General features: G+C 33.3%; 2 non-coding genes across 2 annotated transcripts; both read right to left on the minus strand.

Annotated features, from left to right (window-relative positions):
• Positions 1–4832: 4832 nt before the first annotated feature.
• Positions 4833–8803, minus strand: LOC119562170. The gene has a single exon (XR_005221736.1). It is a non-coding gene; the product is annotated as a large subunit ribosomal RNA (ribosomal RNA).
• Positions 8804–9204: 401 nt separating this feature from the next.
• Positions 9205–9383, minus strand: LOC119562145. The gene has a single exon (XR_005221713.1). It is a non-coding gene; the product is annotated as a 5.8S ribosomal RNA (ribosomal RNA).
• Between the last annotated feature and the right edge of the window lie 617 nt (positions 9384–10000).

Here is a 10000-nt window from a genome sequence, read left to right on the forward strand (position 1 = left end):
TTTGAACCCATCATCTGCAATTCGGGTATTTTCAATTGTCTTTGCCAACCAACTATACGGTATTCTCTCTTATAATAAGAGAATACAAGTATATTTTCATTATATGGATATAATGCCATTTATTTTTCAATATCCATATAATTCATTTAGTTTTGTATGTACAAAACAAGTTTTCTTTATAGTATTGACAAAATCATATGTTTACGCATAACATAAGTTTTGACCAATACGAGGAGGGGCCCGCCAACGACCACCTCCCTATAGTAGTTTTTTACCCCACGCACTACTGCGTGCCTGTTTACAGTACTAGTGCCAGCTATCACTAGGTTTATATATCATGTTTCAGTGATATATGGGTAAATTCTACCATTTATTCTTATGTATATGGCATTTCTATGCCATATTTATACAATCCATTCATATCTTAATGTATATTTATTATATTATACATTATTATGCCTTATAGGTATTATACCTATAAGCCATATCCATACGATTCATTCACTAGTGCCGCCCCTCACTAGGTTTATAATTGTTATATCATTGATATACAATTTATTTCTATATATATGGCATTTATATGCCATATCCATACAATGCATTCACATTTCAATGTATATTTACTTGTTATACATTATTATGCCTTATAGGTATTATACCTATAAGCCATATCCATACGATTCACTTATATAAATATATGTATATTTTTCTATACATAATTTTTTTTTATTTTTGTATGGATTTCTATGCATATCCATAGTTTATATGGATATGCTTGGCGTTCTATATAGTATTGACAAATTCATATGCATAACATAAGTTTTGACCAATACGAGGAGGGGCCCGCCAACGACCACCTCCCTATAGTAGTTTTTTACCCCACGCACTATTGCGTGCCTGTTTACAGTACTAGTGCCAGCTATCACTAGGTTTATATATCGTGTTTCAGTGATATATGGGTAAATTCTACCATTTATTCTTATGTATATGGCATTTCTATGCCATATTTATACAATCCATTCATATCTTAATGTATATTTATTATATTATACATTATTATGCCTTATAGGTATTATACCTATAAGCCATATCCATACGATTCATTCACTAGTGCCGCCCCTCACTAGGTTTATAATTGTTATATCATTGATATACAATTTATTTCTATATATATGGCATTTATATGCCATATCCATACAATGCATTCACATTTCAATGTATATTTACTTGTTATACATTATTATGCCTTATAGGTATTATACCTATAAGCCATATCCATACGATTCACTTATATAAATATATGTATATTTTTCTATACATAATTTTTTTTTACTTTTGTATGGTTTTCTATGCATATCCATAGTTTATATGGATATGCTTGGCGTTCTATATAGTATTGACAAATTCATATGCATAACATAAGTTTTGACCAATACGAGGAGGGGCCCGCCAACGACCACCTCCCTATAGTAGTTTTTTACCCCACGCACTATTGCGTGCCTGTTTACAGTACTAGTGCCAGCTATCACTAGGTTTATATATCGTGTTTCAGTGATATATGGGTAAATTCTACCATTTATTCTTATGTATATGGCATTTCTATGCCATATTTATACAATCCATTCATATCTTAATGTATATTTATTATATTATACATTATTATGCCTTATAGGTATTATACCTATAAGCCATATCCATACGATTCATTCACTAGTGCCGCCCCTCACTAGGTTTATAATTGTTATATCATTGATATACAATTTATTTCTATATATATGGCATTTATATGCCATATCCATACAATGCATTCACATTTCAATGTATATTTACTTGTTATACATTATTATGCCTTATAGGTATTATACCTATAAGCCATATCCATACGATTCACTTATATAAATATATGTATATTTTTCTATACATAATTTTTTTTTACTTTTGTATGGTTTTCTATGCATATCCATAGTTTATATGGATATGCTTGGCGTTCTATATAGTATTGACAAATTCATATGCATAACATAAGTTTTGACCAATACGAGGAGGGGCCCGCCAACGACCACCTCCCTATAGTAGTTTTTTACCCCACGCACTATTGCGTGCCTGTTTACAGTACTAGTGCCAGCTATCACTAGGTTTATATATCGTGTTTCAGTGATATATGGGTAAATTCTACCATTTATTCTTATGTATATGGCATTTCTATGCCATATTTATACAATCCATTCATATCTTAATGTATATTTATTATATTATACATTATTATGCCTTATAGGTATTATACCTATAAGCCATATCCATACGATTCATTCACTAGTGCCGCCCCTCACTAGGTTTATAATTGTTATATCATTGATATACAATTTATTTCTATATATATGGCATTTATATGCCATATCCATACAATGCATTCACATTTCAATGTATATTTACTTGTTATACATTATTATGCCTTATAGGTATTATACCTATAAGCCATATCCATACGATTCACTTATATAAATATATGTATATTTTTCTATACATAATTTTTTTTTACTTTTGTATGGATTTCTATGCATATCCATAGTTTATATGGATATGCTTGGCGTTCTATATAGTATTGACAAATTCATATGCATAACATAAGTTTTGACCAATACGAGGAGGGGCCCGCCAACGACCACCTCCCTATAGTAGTTTTTTACCCCACGCACTATTGCGTGCCTGTTTACAGTACTAGTGCCAGCTATCACTAGGTTTATATATCGTGTTTCAGTGATATATGGGTAAATTCTACCATTTATTCTTATGTATATGGCATTTCTATGCCATATTTATACAATCCATTCATATCTTAATGTATATTTATTATATTATACATTATTATGCCTTATAGGTATTATACCTATAAGCCATATCCATACGATTCATTCACTAGTGCCGCCCCTCACTAGGTTTATAATTGTTATATCATTGATATACAATTTATTTCTATATATATGGCATTTATATGCCATATCCATACAATGCATTCACATTTCAATGTATATTTACTTGTTATACATTATTATGCCTTATAGGTATTATACCTATAAGCCATATCCATACGATTCACTTATATAAATATATGTATATTTTTCTATACATAATTTTTTTTTACTTTTGTATGGATTTCTATGCATATCCATAGTTTATATGGATATGCTTGGCGTTCTATATAGTATTGACAAATTCATATGCATAACATAAGTTTTGACCAATACGAGGAGGGGCCCGCCAACGACCACCTCCCTATAGTAGTTTTTTACCCCACGCACTATTGCGTGCATGTTTACAGTACTAGTGCCAGCTATCATTAGGTTTATATATCGTGTTTCAGTGATATATGGGTAAATTCTACCATTTATTCTTATGTATGTATATGGCATTTCTATGCCATATTTATATAATTCATTCATATCTTAATTTATATTTATTATATTATACATTATTATGCCTTATAGGTATTATACCTATAAGCCATATCCATACGATTCATATACTAGTGCAGCCCCTCACTAGGTTTATATATCTCATTTTAATTATATATTGGTAAATTCTATTATTTATTCTTGTGTATATGGCACTTATATGCCGCCATATCTATAAAAATGCATTTATATTTCAATGTATATTTTCTATATTATACATTATTATGCCTTAAAAAGTTATTATACCTACCATAAGGCGATATCCATACGATTCATTTATATAAAAGATATATGTATAATTTTCTATACATAATTTTTTTTTATGAATATATGGGTTTCCTAAGCATATCCATATAATACATTTAGTTTTATATGGATTAGATTGGTCTTCTTTATTGTATTGCCAAACTCATATTGATAAAATAAGTTTTGAACAATAAGAGGATCAGCCGCCAACCAACCAACCACTGCTACCATTGGAGGAACATATACTTACTTTTTATATGTCCTCTTACTTGAATGGTCCTCTCTTTACTTGAAAATTTCATTACCATAGGAATCTATTTATACATGGAATATGATTTCCACTACTTTTTCGCGTCACTAATAATTAATATGACGATACAGACTTGCTACCATAACATAAGTCTTGAACAATAATAGGAGCAGCCGCCAACCAACCACCAACCAACCAACCACTGCTACCATTGATAGTAATTTTATATGTCCTCTTTAGTTGAATTTCAATACCATAGGAATATTTATACATGGAATATGTTTTGCCACTACTTTTTCGCGTCACTAATAATATGACGATACAGTCTTGCTACCATAACATAAGTTTTGAACAATAAGAGGAGCAGACACACCAACCAACCAACCGCGCTGCTACCATTATATATACTTATATTTATATAAGTCCTCTTTACTTGAATGGCCTCTTTACTTGAATTTCAATACCATAGGAATATTTATTTATACATGGAATATGTTTTGCCACTACTTTTTCGCGTCACTAATAATATGACGATATAGACTTGCTACCATAACATAAGTTTTGAACAATAAGAGGAGCAGACACCAACCAACCAACCGCTGCTACCATTGAATGAACCATATATACAAACTTTTATATATGTCCTCTTTACTTGAATTTTAATACCATAGGAATATTTATACATGGAATATGTTTGCCACTTTATCATCGCGTCACTAATAAGATGACGATACATTTTGTTTGTTCAATATTTACTTATATATTGATGTTTCCAATTTAGGTCTTTTATATTTCTTCTTCCCTACCTTACACACCACAAACAAAGTGGCGTGCGATGCTGCAAGCAAGCATAATGATTATGCCCGCTTGCAACATCTTTATTATCGAATCATCAAGCAAAGGATAAGCTTCAGTGGATCGCAGTATGGCAGCTGCTCAACCACTTACAACACCTTGCCTGTTACAAAAGTCGTTTACAATTGATTCTAGGCTTTGTCATTGTATTAAATAATGCTTTTATATGTAACTAGCGCGGCATCAGGTGATCAAAGATCCTCCCAATTTACTATGTTACAAATTACATTGGCATCACATCCATTGTCGTTTATAAAGTAAATTATAAACTTTAAATGGTTTAGAAGCCATACAATGCAAATTGCCCCTTATTTATCATTGCAGTCCAGCACGGATACGACCTTAGAGGCGTTCAGGCATAATCCAACGGACGTAGCGTCATACCACTGTTCGCTCGAACAAGTATTGTGCCATTGGTCCGTACCTGCGGTTCCTCTCGTACTACGCAGGAATGCTGTCGCAACAACGTTTTGTCATTAGTAGGGTAAAACTAACCTGTCTCACGACGGTCTAAACCCAGCTCACGTTCCCTTGCATGGGTGAACAATCCAACGCTTGGTGAATTTTGCTTCACAATGATAGGAAGAGCCGACATCGAAGGATCAAAAAGCGACGTCGCTATGAACGCTTGGCCGCCACAAGCCAGTTATCCCTATGGTAACTTTTCTGACACCTCTTGTTAAAAACTCTTTAAACCAAAAGGATCGATAGGCCGAGCTTTTGCTGTCCCTGTGTGTACTGAACACCGAGATCAAGTCAGCATTTGCCCTTTTGCTCTATGTGTGGTTTCTGTCCGCACTGAGCTGGCCTTGGGACACCTCCGTTATTATTTGAGAGATGTACCGCCCCAGTCAAACTCCCTACCTGGCAATGTCCTTGAATTGGATCATACCTGAGTAATTGGAGTTATACCAAATTTTCAAATCAAAAATACATAAATGCACCGTTTTATTAAAGAATTTGTTTGCGATTATATAACAAACTCGTGATACTTTGATCAAGAAGCTTGCATCAAAACCCAATACCATAAGATATAATAAATATATCCGTATAATGGCTAGGAAATGATACACGTTCCATTTAATCAAGTAAGTAAGGAAACAATAAGAGTAGTGGTATTTCATTGGCGATACCAAACCGAAGTCTAATATCTCCCACTTATTCTACACCTCTTATGTCTCCTTACACTGCCAGATTAGAGTCAAGCTCAAAAGGGTCTTCTTTCCCCGCTAATTATTCCAAGCCCGTTCCCTTGGCTGTGGTTTCGCTAGATAGTAGATAGGGACAGTAGGAATCTCGTTAATCCATTCATGCGCGTCACTAATTAGATGACGAGGCATTTGGCTACCTTAAGAGAGTCATAGTTACTCCCGCCGTTGACCCGCGCTTACTTGAATTTCTTCACTTTGACATTCAGAGCACTGGGCAGAAATCACATTGTGTCAACACCCGCTAGGGCCATCACAATGCTTTGTTTTAATTAGACAGTCGGATTCCCCAAGTCCGTGCCAGTTCTGAATTGATTGTTAATTGATAATCGTTATAATTAATAAGAACTAATTGGTTTAACCCAATTAGTATTCTTAAAAATTTTAGCAAGAAAGTTCCACAATTGGCTACGTAACTAAACTATCCGGGGAACAAGTGACCAACATAAATGCCAGACACTCTATTTACCCAGAACGAGCACATAAACCATGTTATTGTTTCCCAATCAAGCCCGACTATCTCAATCTTCAGAGCCAATCCTTATCCCGAAGTTACGGATCTAATTTGCCGACTTCCCTTACCTACATTATTCTATCGACTAGAGACTCTTCACCTTGGAGACCAGCTGCGGATATTGGTACGGCCTGTTGAGAAGTTTGCGTGTCCCCACCATAAATTTTCAAGGTCCGAGGAGAAAATATCGACACAACAGTATATGTCATGCTCTTCTAGCCCATCTACCATATCTCTCTGCGAAAGACTTCCATGGTAGTACGGCTATAAAACAGAAAAGAAAACTCTTCCGATATCTCTCGACGGCTTCTTTATGGTCGTTCCTGTTGCCAGGATGAGCACGAGGCCCATATTTAATAACAAACGGATACTCAACAGGTTACGGAATTGGAACCGTATTCCCTTTCGTTCAAAATTATTCAAGTATATTAATTAGCTTGATTTATATAATATAATTATATTTGTATGGCATTTGTGTTTTACTTGAAAATTTTCGGCTTTCGCCTTGAACTTAGGACCGACTAACTCGTGATCAACCACTGTTCACACGAAACCCTTCTCCACTTCAGTCCTCCAAGGTCTCATTCGATTATTTGCTACTACCACCAAGATCTGTACCAATGGCAGCTCCATGCAGGCTTACGCCAAACACTTCTACGCATACCATTGTACCTTCCTACTCACTAAAGTTTCAAAATTTATATCACAAGTAATATAAATCATCTACTTTAGCGGTAATGTATAGGTATACAACTTAAGCGCCATCCATTTTAAGGGCTAGTTGCTTCGGCAGGTGAGTTGTTACACACTCCTTAGCGGATTTCGACTTCCATGATCACCGTCCTGCTGTTTTAAGCAACCAACGCCTTTCATGGTATCTGCATGAGTTGTTAATTTGGGCACCGTAACATTACGTTTGGTTCATCCCACAGCGCCAGTTCTGCTTACCAAAAGTGGCCCACTGGGCACATTATATCATAACCTTGAACTTCATATCAAGAAAGTTAAGGTTCTTACCCATTTAAAGTTTGAGAATAGGTTAAGATCGTTTCGACCCTAAGGCCTCTAATCATTCGCTTTACCAGATAAGATTATTTTATATAACATTAAAATGCACCAGCTATCCTGAGGGAAACTTCGGAAGGAACCAGCTACTAGATGGTTCGATTGGTCTTTCGCCCCTATACTCAATTCTGACAATCGATTTGCACGTCAGAACTGTTTCGGTCTTCCATCAGGGTTTCCCCTGACTTCAACCTGATCAAGTATAGTTCACCATCTTTCGGGTCACAGCATATATGCTCAAGGTACGTTCCAGTTAGAGGCATAAATAATATAAATATCATTATACATAACTATATAGAACGCCCCGGGATTGTGTTAATTAGCTATAAATAGTTAAAAAACTAATCCCATTATTAGTCAAGTTAATTACGCTATTAGGTTTATATCCCAATAACTTGCACATATGTTAGACTCCTTGGTCCGTGTTTCAAGACGGGTCCCGAAGGTATCCTGAATCTTTCGCATTGTTAATCATACAAGTGCATATAATAAACACAAAAATCAATGATAATTATGCCATTATATAATTCCGAAAAATTAACGCACTGTATTCATATAAATCTATCAGCACTTTATCAAATTAATAACATTTATTCTGTGTTAAAATGCAAGCAAATTAATTTGAATAAACTATAAGTTATATTTTATGATAAATTTTGTATGCTAATAGATTACAATGTCCTTATATGGAAAAAATGCACACTATTATCATAATATTGTTTAAATATTACAATTTTAATGATGAATTTTCCATAACGGATATTCAGGTTCATCGGGCTTAACCTCTAAGCAGTTTCACGTACTGTTTAACTCTCTATTCAGAGTTCTTTTCAACTTTCCCTCACGGTACTTGTTTACTATCGGTCTCATGGTTATATTTAGTTTTAGATGGAGTTTACCACCCACTTAGTGCTGCACTATCAAGCAACACGACTCTTTGGAAACATCATCTAGTAATCATTAACGTTATACGGGCCTGGCACCCTCTATGGGTAAATGGCCTCATTTAAGAAGGACTTAAATCGTTAATTTCTCATACTAGAATATTGACGCTCCATACACTGCATCTCACATTTGCCATATAGACAAAGTGACTTAGTGCTGAACTGATTTCTTTTCGCTCGCCGCTACTAAGAAAATCCTGGTTAGTTTCTTTTCCTCCCCTAATTAATATGCTTAAATTCAGGGGGTAGTCCCATATGAGTTGAGGTTGTGTATAACTTTTTTTGCAATTAATTCTTTATATATAATGATAAAACATTTTATTAAATTCGTTATATATTTTATATATTTGTATGGCATTTGTTTGGTCTAACGAATCAACGAAGAATAATAATATTGTCAACGGCTTTCTATTTACTAATCTTTAATAAGAGACAATTCTAGATAAATTTTTTATGCTAGACATTTCTCAGTATTATTTGATTGAAAAAGAAAATATTTCTCTTCGTTTTTCACATTCAAATTATTTACTAATGTGAGATAATGTTTTTCATATATTTGTTAATATTATGAATAATATAATAATTAAATTATTATTATCCAATAATATACCATATGCTTATAAAATTTCATTATAAAATTTATATAAACAACTTAATTAGCATAGTCTTACAACCCTCAACCATATGTAGTCCAAGCAGCACTATAAAATTAATTAAAGTACATAACAGCATGGACTGCGATATGCGTTCAAAATGTCGATGTTCATGTGTCCTGCAGTTCACACGATGACGCACAGTTTGCTGCGTTCTTCATCGACCCATGAGCCGAGTGATCCACCGCTTAGAGTTTTATATATTGGTTTGGTAATTTTGTCATATATGTTTTTATTGAAAGAAATTAAAAATACACCATTTTACTGGCATATATCAATTCCTTCAATAAATTGATTTTTATACCTAAAACGAATGCTGCGAAATGTCTTAGTTTCATATAACCAATAATATATCAAGTATTTTTTAAATGGCATTTACGGTATTAATACTTTTTTTTAGCGATATATATTGAAATTTATATAAAACATTAACCTGTAATAATCAGGTACAACATTGTACATTTTAGGTTGTTGCATTATCCAATGTATGCGCATAACTGAGATGAACAATACATATCGCAACGCGTGTATATTATGGTCCATATACACACAGTGTTTTATTAATTAATTGCATTTAATATACAATATAATAATAATATTAAATAAATTTAATAATTTCGATTTGCTTGTTCGAATTTGTTATTTGTTTGCTTTTGCTTATTTATTTATCTCTTATTTAATGCAATAATATATTTATTATTACAATTATTATTTCGATTTGCTTGTTCGAAATTTTATATTTGATCTATAAAAGATCATATTTTTGGCAATTTATATTTTATTTGTATTACTATAATATATTATATTATTATA

This window comes from Drosophila subpulchrella, unplaced genomic scaffold, assembly GCF_014743375.2.
Source record: "Drosophila subpulchrella strain 33 F10 #4 breed RU33 unplaced genomic scaffold, RU_Dsub_v1.1 Primary Assembly Seq394, whole genome shotgun sequence".
Taxonomy (NCBI): Eukaryota; Metazoa; Arthropoda; class Insecta; order Diptera; family Drosophilidae; genus Drosophila; species Drosophila subpulchrella.